The sequence below is a fragment of the Antechinus flavipes genome, chromosome X, assembly GCF_016432865.1.
Source record: "Antechinus flavipes isolate AdamAnt ecotype Samford, QLD, Australia chromosome X, AdamAnt_v2, whole genome shotgun sequence".
Classification (NCBI taxonomy): domain Eukaryota; kingdom Metazoa; phylum Chordata; class Mammalia; order Dasyuromorphia; family Dasyuridae; genus Antechinus; species Antechinus flavipes.
Window position 1 is genome coordinate 80,802,064 of NC_067404.1, and position 23,890 is coordinate 80,825,953.

General features: G+C 41.4%; 1 long non-coding RNA gene across 1 annotated transcript in view; it reads right to left on the reverse strand.

The window, feature by feature from the left end:
- Window positions 1-19: 19 nt before the first annotated feature.
- The window catches only part of LOC127542872 (uncharacterized), a 39,245-nt gene continuing 15,374 nt past the window's right edge, over window positions 20-23,890 (reverse strand). Inside the window, exon 3 of the long non-coding RNA XR_007948883.1 lies at window positions 20-22,557. This is a non-coding gene — a long non-coding RNA (uncharacterized LOC127542872). The remainder of the gene's footprint in view (window positions 22,558-23,890) is intronic.

The window sequence follows — 23,890 nt, forward strand, 5'->3', positions numbered from 1 at the left end:
GTCAACAATGGAAGGAAACAAAAGAATAGAGAGTGAGAGCTCTATGGAAATGAAGTTGTATTCAATGAGAGATAGGTAGCCTCTGATCATGAGAGAGTGAGATGAGTTGGAAAGCCCAAGAAATAAAGTGGGGAAGGTAGAGAAAAAAGAGATAGCTGAATCTGTGAGAAGGTCAAGATGCTGAAGATTAAAAAAAAAAAACCAATACAAGCAGGAAAAGGCTCAAGGACAGGAAGCTCAGTCAAAAGCAGTATAAGAGGAGATTGTGTCCTAGGAAAAATCCCTGAGAGAAAGAGAAGGCCCAAAGAAATAGAAGGGAACAAGTGTAATGTGGGTGCATACAGATATTGAGGGAAGATTGGATAACCTAGGGGTCAAAATTAAATGGATGAAGAGAAGTTGGGAGAGGAGAGTGAAGTGAGAAAATGTATGACAGGGTGAGGATGGAAGAACATATGGCAGAACCAAAGAATGAATGGACAGACCCAAACTCTGATACATGAATGACTGTGGTAAATGGATGAATTTAGACACTTGAGTGATTTGAAAGGAATGGGTAAAGAGGTATAAGGAGCTGAGAAATTTGACCATCCAGAAGTCAGAGACTTAAAACAGAGGGAAGACAGACCTAGACAGAGAGAGAGAGAGAGAGATCTAACTGGAGAGAGTGAGAAATAAGAGATGGATGGAGGGAGACACCAAAAGAGAGAGCAGTGTATGGAAAGAGAGACCAAAAGACTGAATGATGTTTGGATGGAGAGAGAAAAAGAGTGTGCAACGTATTGAAAGAGACCTGTACACAAGTAAGAGATTTTTGGATGGAAATAATTGTGCTTTGTAGTATGTGTGTGTGTATATGTGTCTGTGTGTCTGTGTGTGTATGTGAAAGCAGAAGCCTAAGCCATGCAGGATGAATAGCTGACAAGCAACAAAACCATGAAAGGATGAAAGATGAGAGGGTAAGAGTCAAATATGCTTTGCTGCAAAAGAGCCATTGGAGAATGTGCAAGTAAATGGTGAAGAGTGAAAGTGATGATTAGGTGTTTAGAAAATCTACATGAATGATGAGAGAAGTGATGGACTGAATGAGCATGGTGTGGAGAGATAAGGCTGCTCCCTGTGGGCTATGCGGCTAAATCTAGTGAGCTAGAGTGTGATCAGTGTATGAAAGGAGAAACTCCAGGTTTGTGTGGTCAAGGGATCATCGAGTTATAGGGGGACAGAGAAGAGTTTAGGTCTAGTACTAATAGAGCATGAATGAATACAGAAGAGGCCGGGCCACTGTGAAAAAAAAAAAAAGAATGAGAAAATGTGAGATTGCTGGTACGAAAGGTCAAAAGTGTGAGACGTGTGAAGGTGGAAATGTTCTGGAGTGAGAGGTGCCTGTGGAAAGATATCTGTCAATACACCAAAAGGAGAAAGCAGAATGGGCAACAATCAAAGATGGGCTGCTGAGCAAAGGGAAAAAGCAAAGATTTTAGAAGACAAGGATATACATTGGCTCCAGAGAACCACCGAGGTAGAGACAGGGACATATTGATAGGACTAGTGAGATTTGGCTGCTATAAATATCACCTGAGTGTCAGACACTCAGGTGAGTTGTCAGATATGCTTCGCTGCAAAAGAGCTATTGGAGAATGGGGTGAAGGTGAGAATGTGAGACCCAGAGGCCAAAAGACAGGAGTGAAAGACCCAATCTCTGATACTTGAGGGAACAGTCAAGTTCCAATAAGAAAGAAAGATGAATGGAACGAGGAATGCAATGTGAGATGACTGAATGGGGGAGCATGAAAGAAAGTAGAATGATCTGTGAGATTGAATGAAAGAAAAACATTGGGAGAAGAACAGTGAGAGAAGGGGAAATGAATGGGAATACACGTTAACAGATTCACAGGTATAGAAAAGGAGATATATCTGCAGGGGATCCCAATGGGTACTTAGAATAAAGGAAGTAGATTGTGGTCATATACAGGTAGTAAAAGTCAAGACACTAATTGAAGAGAACCCAAGAGTTAAATGAATGGAGAACGAGGGAAAGTTAACACTGGATAGCAAATGAGTAAGAGAGATCTAGAAATGGAGACGTATTGAAATGTAAGATTTGTAGCTGCAGATTGTGAGACAGTGAGGTGAGTAAGAAAGTCCAAGAAGTTAAATGGGTAATAGGACTAGTGATTTCAGTGACTGTGAAAAGGTCTAGATGCTGAACTAGGAGGGAAAGACTCAGGGAGAGGAAGGTGAATCAAGAGCAGTTTGAGAAATGAATGTGTCCTAGGAAAAATCCCTGATGGAGAGAGCAGGCCCAGACTGATGGAAGGGAACAAGTGGGATAAGTATACAAACAGACACTGAGGGATGAATTGATATACTGGGAGGAGAGAATTGAATGGATAAAGAGAAGTAGGAAGAGGAGAGAGTAAGAAAAGGAGAGAGTGAGAGGATAAAGATGGGTGACTGAATGTCAGACACAAAAGAATGAATGGAGAGACCCAAACTCTGATACATGAATGACTGTCAAATCTCATTGAGAAGGAACACATGAATGACATGGAACATGCAGTGTGAGATGGCTGAATGGAGGAGCACAGGGAGAGATAAAACTGAGGAGACACATGCAAAGAGAAACAGACAGGGTGCCTGAGAGAAGGAGACAGGAATTCATGTTAAGGCATAGATTGAGGGAAATGGATGAAATAGATATTTGAGTGATGTGAAAAGAATGGGTAAAGAGGTATGAGGAGCTAAGAAACCTGAATGTCTAGAACTCAGAGAGAGAAAACAAAAGGAAAAGAGATGTGGACACTGAGAGAAATCCAACTAGAGATAGGGAGAAATAGGAGAGAGACATCAAAAGCATGAGCAATGTATGGAAAGAGAGAGCAAGAGAGTGAGTGATGTGTGTTAATAGCCCTGTCACGCACAAAAAAGATATTTGGCTGGAAATAAGTATGTTTTGCAGTGTGTGTGTGTGTGTGTGTGTGTGTGTGTGTGTGTGCGCGCGCATGGACGCACGTGTGTGTGCGCGCACGTGTATGTGCATGTGTGCGCACGTGTGTATGTGCATGTGTGCGTGTGCCTGTGTATGTGTGCGCACACATGTGTGTATGTGCGTGTGTATGGGTGTGTATATATGCATGTGTGTGTGTGTGTGTGTGTGTGTGTGTGTGTGTGTGTGTGTAAGCAGAAGCCATAGCCATGAAGGATGAATAGCTGAAAAACAGCAAAACCATGAAAAGATGCAAGATGAGAATGAAATATGCTATGCTGCTGAAGAGCCACTGGAGAACATGCAAGTAAATGGTGAAGTGATGATTGAGTGAAGGATGGGAGAAGTGATGTACTGAATGGGTGTGGTGTGGAGAGACTAAGCTGTCCCCTGGGGGCTGCGCAACTAAATCTAGCAAGCTCGATTGTGACCAGTGTATGAAAGGAGAAACTCCATGTTTGTGTGGTCAGTGGGGTCATGGAGCTACAGGGGGGCAGAGAAGAGTTTATGTCTAGTACTAACAGAGCATGAATGAATACAGAAGAGGCCGGGCCACTGTGAAAACAAAAAGGGTGAAAAATTTGGGGATGAATGGATATACTGGGAGGTCAGAATCGAATGGATGGAGAAGTTGGGAGAGGAGAGTGGAGTGAGCAAATGAGAGTGAGAGTATGAGTATGGGTGACTGAATGGCAGAACCAAGAATGATTGGAGAGACCCAAACTCTGATACACGAGTGACTGTCAAATCTCACTGAGAAAGAATGCATGAATGGCATAGTGTATGCAGGGAGAGATGGCTGAATTGAGGAGCACAGGGAAGAGAAGCAAAACTGAGGACTCACATCCAAAGAGAGTTGTTAGCCACAGTGAATGAGAGAGGGAGAAAGGAATCTCATGTTGAGGCCTAAACTGTGGGAAATGCACGAATTTAGACACTTGAGTGATTTGAAAGGAATGAATAAAGAGGTATAATGAGCTGGGAACCATGAATATCAGAGACAGAAAAAAAATAAAAGAGATCTGGACACTGAGAGAAATCCAACTAGAAATAGTAAGAAATAAGAGATGAATGGAGACACCAAAAGCATGAGTAATATATGGAAAGAGAGAGCAAGAGACTGAATAATGTTCAGATAAAGAGAGCAAGAGACAGTGTGATCGAACAAAAGGGACTGTACATAAAGTAAGAGATTCTCAGATGAAACTAAATGTGCTTTGCAGTGTGTGTGTGTGAAAGTAGAAGCCTTAAGCCCTGAAGGATGAATAGCTGAAAAACAGTAAAACCATGAAAGGATGAAAGTTGACAGGGTGAGAGTATACTATGCTGGTAAAGGGCCATTGGAAACTTGTAAGAAAATGGTGAAGAGAGAAAGTGATTACTGGCTGTTTAAAAAATCTACCCAAAGGAGTGAACAATGAGAGAAGCAATAAAATGAATAGGTGTGGTGCGGAGAAGCTAAATCTAGTGAGCTCACTTGTAACTGATGTATGAAAAGGAGAAACTTCATGTTCGTGTGATCAATGGGTGATGGAGCTACAGGGGGGCTTAGGTGTAGTAGTAAGAGAGTATGAATGAATACAGAAGAGGCCGGGCCACTGTGAAAAATAGAGAAAATGTGAGATTCTGGTGTGAAAGGTGAAGAGAATGAGACACATGAGGATGGAAATGCTATGGAGTGCAAGATGCCTGTGTCAACATTCCTGCCAAGTCAATAAAGTATGAAAGCAGAATGGGAAGCATCAGAATGGTCTGCAGATGAAAAAGAGAAAGCCAAGATTTCAGAAGACAAGGAGATAGAGTGGCTCCAAGGAATCACTGAGGTAGACACAGGTACATGTTGATAGGGCCTAGTGAGATGTGGCTGCTACAGATACCACCTATGTGTGAGACATCTGTGGGAAATAAGATGTTGATGGGACTTGAATGTGTGAAGCAAGGGCAACTGTGTGTGATGGATAATTCTTCATAGGGAGAAGATGAAAGATGAGTGGCTAATGAGAAAGAGAGGAGAGTGGACTGACAAATCCACATGGCATGAATGTGAGAATGTGAGATGCAGAGCCCACAAAGAGAGGAGTGAAAGGAGAGACCCAACCTCTGATACTTGAGGGAACAGTCAAGTTCCAATAAGAAAGAAGGATGAATAGAGCGAGAAATGCAGTGTGAGATGACTGAATGGGGGAGCACAAAAGAAAGTAGGATGATCTGTGAGATTGAATGAAAGAAAAACATTGGGAGAAGAACAGTGAGAGAAGGGGAAATGAATGGGAATACATGTTAATAGATTCACAGGTATAGAAAAGGAGATATATCTGCAGGGGATCCCAATGGGTACTTAGAATAAAGGAAGTAGATTGTGGTTGTCATATACAGGTAGTAAAAGTCAAGACACTAATTGAAGAGAACCCAAGACTTAAATGAATAGAGAAAGAGGGAAACAATGGATGGAGAGAGGGGGAAAGTGAGAGACCTTTGTAGATATGGAGGTGTATTGAATGAAAGAGTTGTTCCTGAAGCTCATGGGACAGGAAGGTGGGCTGGAATTAAATAGGATTTAATAAGAATTAAATAGGAGTTTAAAAGAATTAAATAGGAAAGGTGGAGAAAAGAGTGATAGCCAAAGCTATGAGAAGGTCAAGAGGCTGAAGATTTAATAAGCAGTATGAGAGATGATGTCACAGAAAAAATCCGTGTGTGTGTGTGTGTGAGAGAGAGAGAGAGAAAGAGAGAGAGAGAGAGAGAGAGAGAGAGAGAGAGAGAGAGGGCCCAGACTCATGGAAGGGAACAAATGGGACATGTAGGCATACAGATATTGAGGGATGAATGGATATCCTGGAGTGGCAAAAGTAAGTAGATGCAGAAAAATTGGGAGAGGAGAGTGGAGTGAGAAAATGAGAGAGCGAGAAGATGAGGATGAGTGACTGAATGGCAGAAGCAAAGAATGAATGGAGAGACCCAAACTCTGATACATGAATGACTGTCAAATCTCGTTGAGAAGGAACGCATGAATGTCAAGAAGTTTGTGGTGTGGGATGACTGAACTGAGGAGTACAAGGAGGAAAAGCAAAACTGAAAAGACAAACCCAAAGAGAAATAGTTAGCCACAGTGACAGAGAGAGGGAGAAAGGAATGATCCATGTTGAGAACTAGACTGTGGGGAATAAATGAATTTAGATACCTGAGGGATGGGAAAGGAATGGGGAAAGGGGTTTAAGGAGCTGAGAACCCAGAGACAGGAAATAAAGGAAAGATGAACCTAGCCAGTGAGAAAGGTCTAAATGGAGATGGTGAGAAATAAGAGATGGTTGGAGAGAGACCAGAAGTATGAGCAATGTATGGGAAGAGAGACCAAGAGAGTATGTCATGTATTGAATGAGCCCCATATGCAAGAAAGAGATACTTCGCTGGGAAAAAAAAATTGTACTTTGCTGTGTGTGTGAAAGCAGAAGCCTAAGCATGAAGCATGAATAGCTTAAAAATATCAAACCTGTGAAAGGATGAAAGGTGAGAGGGTGAGAACCGAATATGCTACGCTGCAAAAGAGCCATTGGAGAACATGCAAGAAAATGGTGAAGAGTGAAAGTGATGATTGCCTGTTTAGAAAATCTACCTGAAGTAGTGAAGGATGAGAGAAGTGATGTATGGAATGAGTGTGGTGTGGAAAAATAAAGCTTTCCCCTGGGGACTGCGCGGATAAATCTAGCGAGCTCGACTGTGACCAATGTATGAAAGGAGAAACTCCAGGTGTGGTCAAGGGATCAGTGGGCTATGGGGTGGGGGGTGGGGGCAGATAAGAGTTTAGTCTAGTACTCATAGAACATGAATGAATACAGAAGAGGCCGGGCTACTGTGAAAAAAGAATGAGTGAGAAAATATAAGATTGCTGGTACAAAAGATCAAAAGTGTGAGACATGTGAAGGTGGAAATGTTCTGGAGTGAGAGGTGCCTGTGTAAAGATAGCTGTCAATACACCAAAGTGAGAAAACAGAATGGGAAATAATAAAGGATGGGCTGCTGAGCAAAGGTAGAAAGCAAAGATTTCAGAAGACAAGGAGATAGAGTGGCTCCAGGGAACCACTGAGGTAGACACAGATACATGTGGATAGGGACTAGTGAGACCTGGCTGCTACAAATACCACCTGAGTGTCAGACATTTGTGTGAAATGAGATCTTGAATGGGACTTGAATGTGTAGAGCAAGGGCAACTCTGAGAGATGGATAATTGGCCTTATGAGTAAGATTAAAGATGAGAGATGAGTGGCTGAAGAGAGAGAGGAGAATGAACTGAGAAATCCAGATGGGGTGAAGGTGAGAATGTGAGACACAAAGGCCAAAACACAAGAGTAAAAGGAGAGACCCAACCTCTGATAATTGAAGAAAAAAATCAAATTACAATAAGGGAACAGGGTGAATGGTAAAAGTCATGCAATGTGAAATGACAGAATTGAGGATCAGCAAAGGAAGAAAGAATGATCAGTGAGATTGGATGAAAGAGAAACATTTAGAGAAGAACAGAGAGAAGGGGAAATGAATGGGAAGAGAAGTTGACAGTGTGAAAGGTCTAGAAAAGGAGATATACCTACAGGGGAACCCAATGGATACTTAGAGTAAAGAAAGTAGATTGTGGTGATATACAGGTAGTAAAAGCAAGACAGTATTAGAAGAGAACCCAAGAGTTAAATGAATGGAGAAAGAGGCAAAGTTAATACTGGATAGCAAGTAAGAGATATCTAGAAATGGAGACATATTGAATGTAAGATTTGTAGCTGCAGATCGTGAGACAGTGAGGTGAGTAGGAAAACCCAAGAAATCAAGTGGGGAAGGTGGAGAAAATAGAGATTACAGGGACAGTGAAAAGGTCTAGATGCTCAACATTCAACAATCAAAACTAGGAAAGAAAGGTTCAGTGATAGAAAGCTGAATGAAGAGCAGTATGAGAGCTGACTGTGTCCTAGGAAAAGTCCCTGAGGGAGAGAGAAGGCCCAGACAGATGAAGGGAACAAGTAGAACATGTATGTGTACAGATATTGAGAGATGAATGGATATTTTGGGGTGTTGAATCCATTGAATAGATGAAGAAAAATTGGGAGAAGAGTGGAGTGAGAAAATGAGAGAGTGAGAGGATGAGGATGGGTGACTGAAGGGCAGAATGAAAGAATGAATGGAGAGACCCAAACTCTGATAATGAGTGACTGTCAAATCTCTATGAAAAGCAATGTATGAATGGCAAAAAGGATGCAGTATGAGATGAGAGTGAGAAGCACAGGGAGGAGAAGCAAAACTGAGGAGCACATTCAAAGAGATATAGTTACTAGGATGCCTGAGAGAGGGAGCAAGGAATTCATGTTGAGAGCTAGATTGTGGAAAATAGAGTAGTTTAGACACTTGAGTAATGTGAAAGGAATGAATAAAGGAGTATAAGAAGCTGGGAACCATGAATGGCTAAAAGTCAGATATCGAAAACAAAAGGAAGAGAGACCTAAAAAGCGAGAGGGATCCAACTGGAGAGTGTGAAAAAAGAGATGGATGGAGAGAGATACCAAAAGAGTGAGCAATGTATGGAAAGAAAGAGCAAGAGAGTCCATAATGTATGGAAAGTGAGAGCAAGAAAGTGGGTAATGTACGGATGGAGAGATTATGAGCATGTTTAATCTACTGAACAAGACCCATGTACAAGTTAAATATTCTTGGATGGAAATAACAGTGCTTTGCAGTGAGTGTGAAAGCAGAAGCTTAAGCCATGCAGGATGAATAGCTTAAAAATAGTAAAACCATGAAAGGATATAAGGTGAGAGAATGAGTCAAATATGCTATGCTGCAAAGAGCCATTGGAGAACATGCAAGTAAATGGTGAAGAGTAAAGTGATGATTGGCTGTTTACAAAATCTGCCTGAAGGAGTGAAGGATGAGAGCAGTGATGTGCTGAATGAGCTTGGTGTGGAGAGAAAAAAAGCTTTCCCCTGGGGGCTGTGTGGCTAAAACTTCAGAGCTCGATTGTGACAGATATATGAAAGGAGAAACTCCAGATTTGTGTGGTCAAGGGATCATTGAGCTATAGGGGGGCAGAGAAGAGTTTATGTCTAGTACTAACAGCATGAATGAATACAGAAGAGGCCGGGCCACTGTGAAAAACAAGGAATGAGAAAATGTGAGATTCCCAGTACAAAAGGTCAAGAGTGTGAGACGTGTGAAGGTGTAAATGTTCTGGAGTGAGAGGTGCCTGTGTAAAGATATCTGTCAATACACCAAAATGAGAAAGCAGAATGGGAAACAATCAAGCATAGTCTGCTGAGGAAAAGGAGAAAGCCAAGATTTCAGAAGAAAAGGGGATAGAGTGGCTCTAGGGAAACACCGAGGTAGAGATAGGTAAATGTTGATAGGGAGTTATGAGATATGACTGCTATAAATCACTGGAGAGTCAGACACTTGTGTGAAATAAAATGTTGAATGGGATTTGCGTGCATAGAGCAAGGGTGACTCTGAGCGATGGATAATTGGCCATATCCAGAACATGTGAGATGAGTGGCCAAAGAGAGAGAGTGGACTGAGAAATCCAGATTGGGTGAAGGTGAGAATGTGACACAGAGATACCATCAAGACAGGAGTGAAAGGAGAGACCCAACCTCTGATACTTGAAGGGATAGTCAAATGCCAATAAGGGAACAGGGTGAATAGTAAGAGAAGGCATTGTGACTTGACTGAATTGGGGAGCAGGAGAGGAAGAAAGAATGATTGATGGGATTTAATGTAGGAGAAATGTTTGGAAATGAACACTGAAAGAAGGGGAAATAATTGGGAACACATCAGATTCATAGGTCTAGAAAAGGAGAACCCAATGGATATTTAGAGTAAAGGAGATATATTGTGGTGATATACAGGTTGTAAATGTCAAGATATTATTAGAAGAGAACCCAAGAGTTAAATGAATGGAGAAAGAGGCAAAGTTAACACTGGCTAGCAAGTGAGTAAGAGATCTAGAAATGGAGATGTATTGAATCTAAGATTTGTAGCTGCAGATCGTGAGGTAGTGAGGAGTATTCAAAAGACGAAGAAGGGATGTGAGGAAGGTGGAGAAAACAGAGATTATAAGGCTTAGGGAGAGGAAATGTCAAGAGATGTATGAGAGATAACTGAGTCATAGGAAAAATCCCTGAGGGAGAGAAAAGGCCAAGACAGATAAAGAGAACAAGTGGGACATGTATGTATACAGATAATGAGAGATGAGAGTATCCTGGGGTGTCGACATTGAATGGATGAAGAGAAATTGGGAAAGGAGAATGGAGTGAGAAAATGAGAGTGAGAGGATGAGGATGGGTGTCTGAATGGCAGGATGAAAGAATGAATGGAGAGACCCAAACTCTGATACATGAATGATTGTCAAGTCTCAATGAGAAGCAATGCATGAATGACAAGAAGTATGTGGTGTGAGGTGGCTGAATTGAGAAGCACAGGGAGGAGAAGTAAAACTGAGGAGCCACATGCAAAGGGAAATAGTTTAGTAACTATTACTTGAGAGATGGAGAAAGGAATACATGTTGAAGGCTAGACTATGGGATATGGATGTATTTAGACACTTGAGTGATATGAAAGGAATGAATAAAGACATATAAGAAGTGAGAAACCTGAATGTCTAAGTCAGAGAGAGAAAACAAAGGCAAGAGAGACTTACATAGTGAGAGGGATCTGACTGGAGAAATAAGAAATGGATGGAGGGAGACACCAAGAGAATGAGCCATGAATAGAAAGAGAGAGCAAGAGATTGAATAATGTATGGATGGAGAGAGCAAGAGAGTGTGTAATAAAGTGAAAGAGACCTCTACACAAGTAAGAGATTCTTGGATGGAAATAACTGCCCTGCTTTGTAGTATGTGTGTGAAAACAGAAGCCTAAGCCATGCAGGATGAATAGTTGACAAACAACAAAACCATGAAAGGATGAAAGATGAGAGGGTGAGTGTCGAATATGCTTCACTGCAAAAGAGCCATTGGAGAATGTGCAAGTAAATGATGAAAACCGAAAGTGATGATTGGCTGTTTGCAAAATCTACCTGAAGGATGAGAGAAGTGATGGACTGAATGAGCATGGTGTGGAGAGACAAAGCTGTCTCCTGGGGGTTCTACGGCTAAATCTAGGAAGCTCAATTATATGTATGTATGTATGTATGTATGTATATATGTATGTATTAATGAAGTGAGAAATTCCAGGTTGGTGTGATTAAGGGATCATTGAGCTATAGGGGGCAGAGAAGAGTTTAGGTCTAGTCATAATAGAGCATGAATGAATACAGAAGAGGCCGGGCCACTGTGAAAAATTAGAGTGAGAAAATGTAATATTGCTGGTATGAAAGGTTAAGAGTGTGAGATGTGTAAAGGTGGAAATGCTCTGGAGTGAGAGGTGCCTGGATAAGATATCTGTCAAAACACCGAAGTGAGAAAACAGAATGGGAAACAATCAAGGACGGGCTGCTGAACAAAGGGAAAAAGCCAAGATTTCAGAAGACAAGAAGATAGAGTGGCTCTAGGGAACCAACAAGGTAGACACAGGGACATATTGATAAAGACTAGCGAGATGTGGCTGGTACAAATATCACTGGAGAGTCAGACACCTTTGTGAAATAAGGGACTTGAATGTGTAGAGCAAGGGCAACTCTGAGTGTTGGATAATTGGCCATATGAAGAACATGAGAGATGAGCGGCTAAAGAGAATGAGAGGGGAAAGTAGAGTAAGAAATCCAGATGGGCTAAAAGTGAGAATGTAAGACACAAAGGCCAAAAGAAAAGGGTGAGAGGAGAGACCCAACTTCTGATACTTGAGGGAACAGTCAAGTTCCAATAAGAAAGAAAGATGAATGGAACGAGGAATGCAATGTGAGATGACTGAATGGGGGAGCATGAAAGAAAGTAGAATGATCTGTGAGATTGAATGAAAGAGAAACATGGGGAGAAGAACACAGAGAAGGGGAATTGAATGGGAAGAGAAGTTGACAGTGTGAAAGGTGTAGAAAAGGAGATATACCTGCAGGGGAGCCCAATGGATAATTAGAATAGAGGAGGTAGATTGTAGTGATATATAGGAAGTAAAAGTCAAGACACTATTAGAAGAAAACCCAAGAGTTAAATGAATAGAGAAAGATGGAAAGTTAACACTAGATAGCAAGTGAGTAAGAGATATCTAGAAATGGAGAAATATTGAATGTAAGATTTGTAGCTGCAGATCATGAGACAGTGAGATGAGTAGGAAAGCCCAAGAATTCAACTGGGGAAGGTGGAGAAAATAGAGATTACAGGGACTGTGAAAAGGTCTAGATGCTGAACATTCAACAATCAAAACTAAGAAGGAAAGGCTCAGGGATAGGAAGCTGAATGAAGAGCAGGATGAGAGATGACTGTGCCCTAGGAAAAGTCCCTGAGGCAGAGACAAGGCCTAGACTGATGGAAGGGAACAAGTGGGACATGTATGTGTACAGATATTGAGAGATGAATGGATACTTTGGGATGTCAACATTGAATGGATGAAGAGAAGTTGGGAGCGGAGGGTGGAGTGAGAAAATGAGAGAGTGAGAGGATGAGGATGGGTGACTGAAGGGCAGAATGAAAGAATGAATGCAGAGACCCAAACTCTGATAATGAGTGACTGTTAAATCTCAATGAGAAGGAATGCATGAATGGCAGGAAGGATGCAGTGTAAAATGGCTGAACTGAGGAGCACAGGGAGGAGAAGCAAAACTGAGCAGCCACATCCAAAAAGAAAGAGTTTTAGGGTCCCTGAAAGAAGTAGAAAGGAACATGTGTTGAGACCTAGACTGTGGAAAATGGAGGAATTTAGATACTTGAGTGATGTGAAATGAATGGGAAAAGAGGTATAAGGAGCTGAGAAACCTGAATGGCTAAAAGTCAGAGGCAGAAAATAAAGGAAACAGAGACCTAGACTTTGTAGGGTTTCCAAGTGGAGAAAGTATGAATTAAGAGATGGATGGAGAGAGAAACCAAAAGAGTGAGCAGTATGTGGAAACAGAGAGCAAGGGATTGAATAATGTATTAATGGAGAAAGAGAGTATGTAATGGATTGAAAGAGATCTGTATGCAAGTAAGAAATTCTGGTTGGAAATACCTGTACTTTGCAGTGTGTATGTGAAAGCAGAAGCCCAAAACATGCAGGATGAATAGCTGACAAACAAAAAAATTATGAAAGGATGAAAGGTGAGAGGGTGAGAGCCAAAAATGCTCTGCTGCAAAAGAACCATTGGAGACCATGCAATAAATGGTGTAGAGTGAAAGCGATGATTGGCTGTTCAGAAAATCTGCATGAAGGAGTAAAGGATGAGAGAAGTGATGGACTGAATGAGCATGGTGTGAAGAGAAAAAAAGCTTTCCCCTGGGGGATGCGCGGCTAAATCTAGTGAGCTTGACTGTGACCAATGTAGGAAAGGAAAAATTCAGGTTTGTGTGGTCAAGGGATCATTGGGCTACAGGGGAAGCAGAGAAGAGTTTAGGTCTAATACTAATAGAGCATGAATGAATACAGAAGAGGCCGGGCCACTGTGAAAAACAAAGAGTGAGAAAATGTGAAGGTGCTGGTACAAAAGGTCAAAAGTGAGATGTGTGAAGGTGGAAATGTTCTGGAGTGAGAGGTGCCTGTATAAAGATATTGGTCAATACACCAAAATGAGAAAGCAGAATGGTTAACAATCAAGGATGGGCTGCTGAGCAAAGGGAGAAAGCAAAGAATTTAGAAGACAAGCAGATAGAGTGGCTCTAGGGAACCACTGAGGTAGAGACAAGAACATGTGGATAGGGACTAGTGACATCTGGCTGCTACAAATATCACTGGAGAGTCAAAAACCTGTATTCAATAAGATGTTGGGCCTTGTATGTGTAGAGTAAGGTTAACTGTGTGTGATGGATAACTGGCTATATACAGACGATGAAAGGTGAGTGGCTAAAGAGAGAGAGAGGAGAATGGACTGAGAAATCCAGATGGGCGAAGGTGAAAATGTGAGACCCAGAGACCATAAAGAGAGGAGTGAAAGGAGAGACCCAACCTCTGATACTTGAGGGGACAGTCAAGTTCCAATAAGAAAAAGGGTGAGTGGAAAGAGAAGGCAATGTGAGGTGACTGAATGGGGGAGCACGAAAGAAAGGAACAATGACTGGTGAAATTGAATGAAAGAGAAACATTGGGAGAACACAGAGAAGGAGAAATGAATGGGAAGACAAATCAATAGAGTGAAAAATTTAGCAAAAGATACATCAGCAGGGGAACATAATGGATTTGAAGACTGAACCAGGTAGATTTTGTTGTTATTCAGGTAGGGAAATGCAAGCTACTAGAAGAGGACCCAAGACTGAAAGAGTTGGATAAATGGGAAAAGAGACAAAGGGAGTGAGAGTTATATGAAAAAGGGGATATACTGAAAGGTTTATAGGTGACAATTGTGAGACAGAAAGGTGCGCTGGAAAGCCTATGAAATAAAGAATGGAAGGTGGAGAAAATAGAGATAGCTGAGGCTGCAAAAAGGTCAAGATGTTACAAAAAAAAGGAGCAGGGAAAGCTCAGAGAGAAGAACCTGAATCAACAGCCATATGAGAAATGATTGTATCCTAAGGGAAAACCCTAGAGAGAGAGAGAGAGAGAGAGAGAGAGAGAGAAAGAAGGCCCTGACTGATAGAAGGGAACAAGTGGGACATGTATGCATATAGATATTGAGGGATGAATGGATATCCTGGGGTGTTGAAATTCAATGGATGAAGAGAAGTTGGGAGAGGAGAGTGGAGTGAGAACATGAGAGAGTGAGAAGAAGAGGATGGGTGACTGAATGGTAGGACCAAAGAATGAATGGAGAGACCCAAACTCTGATAAATGAATGACTGTCAAATCTCAATGAGAAAGAACGCATGGATAGCAGGAAGGATGTAGTGTGGGATGTTTGAAGTGAGGAGCACAAGGAGGAGAAGTAAAACTGAGGAGCCAAATCCAAGGAGAAACAGTTACTAGGGTTCCTGAGACAGAGAGAAAGGAATACGTGATGAGATGTATACTGTGGAAAATGGATGAATTTAGACACATGAGACAGAAAACAAAGGAAAGAGATTAAGACAGTGAGGGAGAGGGTTCTGAATGGAGACAGTGAAAAATGAGAGATGGATCGATGGAGACACAGAAAGAATGAGCACTGTATCAAAAGAGAGAGCACAGAGTGAATGATGTACTGAAAGATATATATATATATTTATATGAGACACTTGTTTGGAAATATCTATTTTGCATTGAGTGTGTGTGAAAGCAGAAGCCATAGTAATGAAGGATGGATTCCTGAAAAAAATATCTAAACCGTGAAAGGATGAAAGATGAGAGGGTGAGTGTCAAATATGCTTCGCTGCAAAAGAGCCATTGGAGAATGTGCAAGTAAATGGTAAAAAGTGAAAGTGATGATTGCTTGTTTGCAAACTCTGCCTGAAGGATTGAAGGATGAGAGAAGTGATGGACTGAATGGGCATGATGTGGAGAAACAACACTGCTCCCTGTGGGCTATGCGGCTACATCTAGTGAGCTAGCATGTGACCGATGTATGAAAGGAGAAACTCCAGGTTTGTGTGGTCAAGGGATCATTGAGCTGCAGAAGGGCAGACAGTGATTTAAGTCTAGTACTAATAGAGCATGAATGAATACAGAAGAGGCCGGGCCACTGTGAAAAAAAAATAAAATGTATGAGAAAATGTGAGATTGTTGGTACAAAAGGTCAAGGAAGTGAGAAATGTGAGGATGGAAATGCTCTGGAGTGAGAGATGCCTGGGCAGAGATTTCTGTCAATTTAACAAAGGGAGAAAGCAAAATGGGAAGTAATAAAGGATGAGCTGCTAAGCAAAGGGCTAAAGCCAAGATTTCAGAGGACAAGGAGATAGAGTGGCTCTAAGGAACCACCGAGGTAGAGACAGATGCATGTGGATAGGGACTGGTGAGATCTGGCTGCTAGAAATAACACTGGAGAGTGAGACACTTGTATGAAATAAGATGTTGGCCTTTGTATGTGTAGAGCACGGTTAACTGTATGTGATAAATAACTGGCTATATACAGAAGATGAGAGATAAGTGGCTAAAGAGAGAGAGAGAGGAGAATGGATTGAGAAATCCAGATGGGGTAAAGGTGAGAATGTGAGACCCAGAGACCATAAAGAGAGGAGTGAAAGGAGAGACCCAACCTCTGATACTTGAGGAGACAGTCAAATTCCAATAAGAAAAAGGGTGAGTGGAAAGAGAAGGCAATGTGAGGTGACTGAATGGGGGAGCAGCAAAGAAAAAGTATGATTAGTGAGATTGGATGAAAGAGAAACATTTGGAGAAGAACACAGAGAAGGGGAAATAAATGGATAAACAAGTTAACAAAGTCAAAAGTATAGAAAAGGAGATATTTCTGCACAGGAGCCCAATGAATACTTAGAATAAAAGAGATAGATGATTCCAATATTCAGGAAGTAAAAGGCAAGATAGTAGGAAAAGAGGAGCCAGAACTCAAAGAATACAATGAAGGTGGAAAGAGGGAAAGATAACACTAGATGGACAGAGCTGGAAAGTGAGCAAGAGATAGATGATAATAGAGATGTACTCAATGAAAGATTTGTTGTTGCAGATCATGACACAGTTAAGTGGTTTGGAAAGCCAAAGAAGTAGAGAATGTGGAAAAATAGAGATAACTGAGCCTATGAGAAAATGAAAATGGTGAAGATTTAATAAACAATACTAGCACGGATAAGCTCAGGGAGAGGAAGCTGAATCAATACAGTATGAGAACTGACCTTGTCCTAGGGAAAATCCCTGAGGGAGAGAGAAGGTCTAGACAGATTAAGGGAACAAGTAGGACAAGTATTATACAGAAATTGAGGGATGAATGGATATACTGGGAGGAGAGAATTGAATGGATGAAGAGAATTAGGAAGAGGAGAGGAGAGTAAGAAAAGGAGAGGGAAAATGAGAGTGAGAGGATGAAGATGGGTGACCGAATGTCAGACATAAAAGAATGGATGGAGAGACCCAAACTCTGATACATGAATGACTGTTAAATCTTATTGAGAAGGAATGCATGAATGGCAAGAAATTTGTGGTGAGAGATGGCTGAATTGAGGAGCACAGGGAGGAGAAGCAGAACTGAGGAGACACATGCAAAGAGTAATAGCCACAGTGACTGAGAGAGGGAGAAAGGAATCCATATTGAGACCTAGACTGGGGGAAATGGATGAAATAGACACTCAAATGATGTGATAGGAATGAATAAAGAGTTATAAGCAGCTGAGAAACCAGAATGTCTAGAACTCAGAGACAGAAAACAAAGGCATGAGAGACCTAGACAGTGAGAGAGATCCAAATGGAGAGAGTGAGAAATAAAACATGGATGGAGAGAGACACCAAAAGAGTGAGCAATATGTGGAAAGAGACAGCAAGAGAGTGTGTGATGTATGGAAATAGCCCTGTCACGCACAGAAAAGATATTTGGCTGGAAATAAGTGTGCTTTTCAGTGTGTGTGTGTGGAAGCAGAAGCCATAACTATGAAGGATGAATAGCTGAAAAACAGGAAAACAATGAAAACGATGCAAGGTGAGAGGGTGAGAGTCAAGTTTACCACACTGCTAAAAAGCCATTGAAGAACTTACAAGGAAATGGTGAAGAATAAAAGTGATGATTGGATGTTTCCAACTCTACCTGAAGGAGTGAAGGATGAGAGAGGTGATGGACTGAATGGGCATGATGTGGAAAAACAACACTGCTCCCTGTGGGCTATGTGGCTAAATCTAGTGAGCTAGCGTGTGACCAATGTATGAAAGGAGAAACTCCATGTTTGTGTGGTCAATGGGGTCATGGAGTTACAGGGGGGCAGAGAAGAGTTTATGTCTAGTACTAACAGAGCATGAATGAATACAGAAGAGGCCGGGCCACTGTGAAAACAAAAAGAGTGAAAAATTTGGGGATGAATGGATATACTGGGAGGTCAAAATTGAATGGATGGAGAAGTTGGGAGAGGAGAGTGCAGTGAGCAAATGAGAGTGAAAGGATGAGTATGGGTGATTGAATGGCAGAACCAAGAATGATTGGAGAGACCCAAACTCTGATACACGAGTGATTGTCAAATCTCAGTGAGAAGGAATGCATGAATGGCAGTGTATGCAGTGAGGGATGGCTGAATTGAGGAGCACAGGAAGGAGAAGCAAAACTGAGGAGTCACATCCAAAGAGAGTTAGGCACAGTGAGTGAGAGAGGGAGACAGGAATGCAGGTTGATGCCTAGACTATGGGAAATGGATGAATTTAGACACTTGAGAGATATGCAAAGAATAGGAAAAGAGATATAAAGAACAGCGAACCATGCATGTCTAAAACTCAGAGAGAAAGGAAAAAGGAAGATAAACCTAGAAATTTAAAGGGGTCTGAATGGAGACAGTGAGAAAAAAGAGATGGATGGAGAGAGACACAAAAAGAATGAGCAGTGTATGAAAAGAGAGAGCAAATGAGTGTAATGTATTGAAAGAGACTTGTACGCAAGTAAGAGATACTTGGGTGGAAATATCTGTATGTGGTAGTGTGTATGTGAAAGCAGGAACCAAAGCCATGAAGGATGATCAGCTGCAAAATTTCAAAACCATGAAAGGATGAAAGGTGAGAGGGGTGAGAGTCAAGTTTACCTCGCTGCTAAAGAGCCATTGGAGAACATGTATGTAAATGGTGAAGAGTGGAAGTGATAATTGGCTGTTTGCAAAATCTGCTTGAAGGAGTGAAGGAGGAGTGAAGGATGAGAGAAGGGATGTACTGAATGAACATGGTGTGAAGAGACAAAGCTGTCCCCTGGAGGCTGTGTGGCTAAATCTAGCAAGCTCAGTTGTGTCCAGTGTATGAAAAGAGAAACTTCATGTTTGTGTGGTCAAGGGGTCATTGAGCTGTAGAAGGGCAGAGAAGAGTTTAGGTCTAGTACTAATAGAGTATGTATGAATACAGAAGAGGCCGGGCCATTGTGAAAAAAAAATGAGTGAGAAAATAAGAGAGTGAGATGATGATGTTGGGTGACTGAATGGCAGAATAAAAGAATGAATGGAGAGACCCAAACTCTGATCATGAGTGACTGTCAAATCTCAATTAGAAGGAATGGATGAATGGCAAGGAGTATGTGGTGTGAGATGGATGAACGTTTTTTTACACTGTGAAAACAAGAAAATGAGTGAGAAAATGTGAGATTGTTGGTATGAAAGTTTAAGACAATGAGAGTTGAGTGACTAAAGAGAAAGAGAGAGAAAAGTAGAGTGAGAAATCCAGATGCAGTGAATGTGAGAATGTGACACACAGAGACTAGAAAGACAGGAATGAAAGGAGAGACCCAACCTCTGATACTTGAAGGAATAGTCAAATTCAATAAGAAAAAGGAATGAATGATAAGAGGCGTGCAAGGAGAAATGATTGAATTTGAAAGCACCAAAGAAAGGAAGAATGACTGGTGAGATTGAATGAAAAAGATTTGGAAAGGGACAGTGAGGGAAGGAGAAATGAATGGGATGACAAGGCAGCAGAGTGAAAGGTTTAGAAAAAGATACATCAGCAGGGGAACATAATGGATCTGAAGACTGAATCAGGTAGATTTTGTTGTTATTCAGGTAGGGAAACGCAAGCTACTAGTAGAAGAGGACCCAAGACTGAAAGAGTTGGATAAATGGGGAAAGAGCAAAGGGAGTGAGAATAGTTATATGGAAATGGAGATGTACTGAATGAAAGATTTGTACCTGAAGATTGTGAGACAGGAAGGTGGGCCAGAAAGCCGAAGAACTAAAATATGGAAAGTGGATAAAATAGATAGCCAAGGCTACGAGAAGTCAAGATCCAATTTTAAAAAAAGGAGGGAAAGCTCAGAGAGAAGAGTCTGAATAAAGAGTCATATGAGAAATGATTGTATCCTAGGAAAAACTCTTGAGAGAGAGCAAAAGAGAAGGCCCAGAATGATGGAAGGGAACAAGTGGGATATGAATGCATACAGATATTGAGAGATGAATGGACACTTTGGGATGTCAACACTGAATGGATGAAGAGAAGCTGGGAGAGGAGAGTGGAGTGAGAACATGAGAGAGTGAGAGGATGAGGATGGGTGACTGAATGGCAGAATAAAAGAATGAATGGAGAGACCCAAACTCTGATATGAATGACTGTTAAATGTCAATGAGAAGGAATGCATGAATGGCAAGAAGGATGCAGTGTGAGATGGCTGAACTGTGGAGCACAAGGATGAGAAGCAAAACTGAGCAGCCACATCCAAAAAGAGAAATAGTTACTAGGGTGCCTGAGAGAGGGAAAAAGGAGTCCATGCTGAGAACTAGGCTGTGGGAAATGAATGAATTTAGACACTTGAGACAGAACACAAATGAAAGAGATCAAGACAGTGAGGGAGAAGGTTCTGAATGGAGACAGTGAAAAATTAGATGGATGGATGGAGACACAAAACGAATGAGCACTGTATCAAAAGAGAGAGCACAGAGTGAGTGATGTACTGAGAGACATATATAAGAGACACTTGTTTGGAAATATCTATTTTGCATTAACTTTGTGTGAAAGCAAAAGCCATAGCCATGAAGGATGAATTCCTGAAAAAATATCAAAACCTTGAAAGGAGGAAAAGAAAGGTAGCAAGAGTCAAGTATTCTATGCTGCTAAAGAACCACTGGAGAACATGCAAGAAAATAGTACAGAGTGAAAGTGATGATTGGCTGTTTGCAAAATCTACCTGAAGAAGTGAAGGATGAGAGAAGTGATGGACTGAATGGGCATGATGTGGAGAAACAACACTGCTCCCTGTGGGCTATGTGGCTACATCTAGTGAGCTAGCGTGTGACCGATGTATGAAAGGAGAAACTCCAGGTTTGTGTGATCAAGGGATCATCGAGCTGCAAAAGGGCAGACAGTGATTTAGGTCTAGTACTAATAGAGCATGAATGAATACAGAAGAGGCCGGGCCACTGTGAAAAAAATTAAATGTGTGAGAAAATGTGAGATTGTTGGTATGAAAGGTCAAGCAAGTGAGAAATGTGAGGATGGAAATGCTCTGGAGTGAGAGATGCCTGGGCAGAGATTTCTGTCAATTTAACAAAGGGAGAAAGCAAAATGGGAAGTAATAAAGGATGAGCTGCTAACCAAAGGGCTAAAGCCAAGATTTCAGAGGACAAGGACATAGAGTGGCTCTAGGGAAGCACTGAGGTAGAGACAGGTGCATGTGGATAGGGACTAGTGAGATCTGGCTGCTAGAAATAAAACTAGAGAGTGACAAACTTATGTGAAATAAGATGATGAATGGGACTTTTATGTGTGGAGGAAGGTTAACTGTTTGTGATGGATAACTGGCTATATACAGAAGATGAGAGATGAGTGGCTAAAGAGAAAGAGAGAGGAGAATGGATTGAGAAATCCAGATGGGGCGAAGGTGAGAATGTGAGACCCAGAGACCACAAAGAGAGGAGTGAAAGGAGAGACCCAACCTCTGATACTTGAGGGGACAGTCAAGTTCCAATAAGACACAAGGATGAATGGAGTAAGGAATGCAATGTGAGATGACTGAATGGGGGAGCATGAAAGAAAGGAAGAATGACTGGTCAGATTGAATGAAAGAGAAACACTGGGAGAACAACAGAGAGAAGGGGAAATAAGTGGGAAGACAAGTTAACAGAGTCAAAGGTGTAGAAAATGAGATATACCTGCAGGGGAGGCCAATGAATACTTAGAATAAAGGATATTCAAGTAGGAAAAGGCAAGATGTTAGGAGAATAGCCAGAACTGAAATAATACGATGAAGGGGAAAGAGGGAAATTTAACAATGCATAGAAAGAGCAGAAAAGTGAGAGATATATGAAAATAGAGATGTATTGAATGGAAGATTTGTAGCTGCAGATCATGACACAATGAAGTAGGTTGGAAAGCCCAAAAAGGAAAGTAGAGAAGATGGAGACATAGAGATAGCTAAGCCAGTGAGAAGATGCTGCTGCTGAAGATTAAACAAACAGAATTAGGAGGGATAACCTCAAGGAGAGGAAGGTGAATGTAGAGCAGTATAAGACATGATTGTGTCCTAGGAAAAATCAATGAGTATAAGAGAAAGCCAAGAGAGATAGAAGGGAACAAGTAGGATAAGTATACATGCAGAAATTGTATATATTGGGCAGGTATAATAATTGAGGTCAGAATTGAATGGATGAAAAGAAGTACGGAGAGGAGCGTGGAATAGAAAAATGAGAGGAAGATGATGGGTGACCAAATGGCAGACAGAAAGGAATGAATGGAGAGACCCAAACTCTGATACATGAGTGACTGTCAAATCTTTTTGAGAAGGAATGCATGAATGGCAAGAAGTATGTGGTGTAAGATGACTGAATGGAGGAGCACAGGGAGAAGTAATACTGAGGAGACAAATTAAAAAAGAAATAGTTATGAGGGTACCTCAGAGAGGGAGATAGGTATACATGTTGAGACCTGGACTGGGGGAAATGGATGAATTTAGATACTTGAAGGATGAGAAAGGAATGGGTAAAGAGATCTAAAACTCACTGAGAAACCTGAAGGTCTAAAAGTCTGAGACAGAAAACAAAGGCACAAGAGACCTAGACAACGAGAGGGATCTGACAGGAGAAAGTGAGAAATAAGACATGGATGGAGAGAGACACAAAAAGAGTGAGCAGTGTATGGAAAGAGAGAGCAAGAGAGTGGGTGATGTGTGGAAATAGCCCTGTACGCACAAGAGAGATATTTGGCTGGAAATAAGTGTGCAGTGTGTGTGTTTAAAAGCACAAGCCTTAGCTATGAAGGATACGTAGGTGAACGGCTGAATGGTGAGATGGTGAGAGTCAAATATGCTATGCTGCAAAAGAGCCATTGTGGGACATGCAAGAAAATGGGGAAGAGTGAAAGTGATGATTGCCTGTTTGCAAAATCTACCTGAAGGAGTGAAGGATGAGAGAAGTGATGGACTGAATGTGCATGATGTGGAGAAGCAAGGCTGCTCCCTGTGGGCTATGCGGCTAAATCTAGTGAGCTAGAGTGTGACCAGTGCATGAAAGGAGAAATTACACGTTTGTGTGGTCAAGGGATCATCGAGTTGTAGAGGGGCAGAGAAGAGTTTAGGTCTAGTACTAATAGAGCATGAATGAATACAGAAGAGGCCGGGCCACTGTGAAAAAAGAAAATGTGTGAGAAAATGGGAGATTGCTTGTATGAACGTTTAAGACAATGAGAGTTGAGTGACTAAAGAGAAAAAGAGTGGAATGAGAAATCCTGATGGGGTGAATGTGAGAATGTGACACACAGAGACCAGAAAGACAGGAGTGAAAGAAGAGACCCAACCTCTGATACTTGAAGGAATAGTCAAATTCAATAAGAAAAAGGAGTGAATGGTAAGAGGTGTGTAAGGAGAAATGACTGAATTTGAGAGCACAAAAGAACGGAAGAATGACTGGTGAGATTGAATGAAAGAGAAATATTTGGAGAGGGACAGTGAGGGAAGGAGAAATGAATGAGAGGAAAAGTCAACAGAGTGATCTAAGTTTTAGAAAACGAGAACATAATGGATCTGAAGACTGAACGAGATAGACTGCATTGATACTCAGGTAGGAAAAACCAAGCTACTGGTAGAAGAGGACCCAAGGCTGAAAGAGTTGGATAAATGAGGAAAGAAGCAAAGGGAATGAGAGTTATATGGAAATGGAGATGTACTGAATGAAAGGTTTATAGCTGCAGATCAGGATACAATGAAGTGAGTTGGAAAGCCCAAAAAGTAAAGTAGAGAAGGTGGAAATATAGAGATAGCTGAGCCTGTGAGAAGATGAAGATGCTGAAGATTTAATAAACAATACTAGGAGGGATAAGCTCAGGAAGCAGAGGCTAAATCAAGAG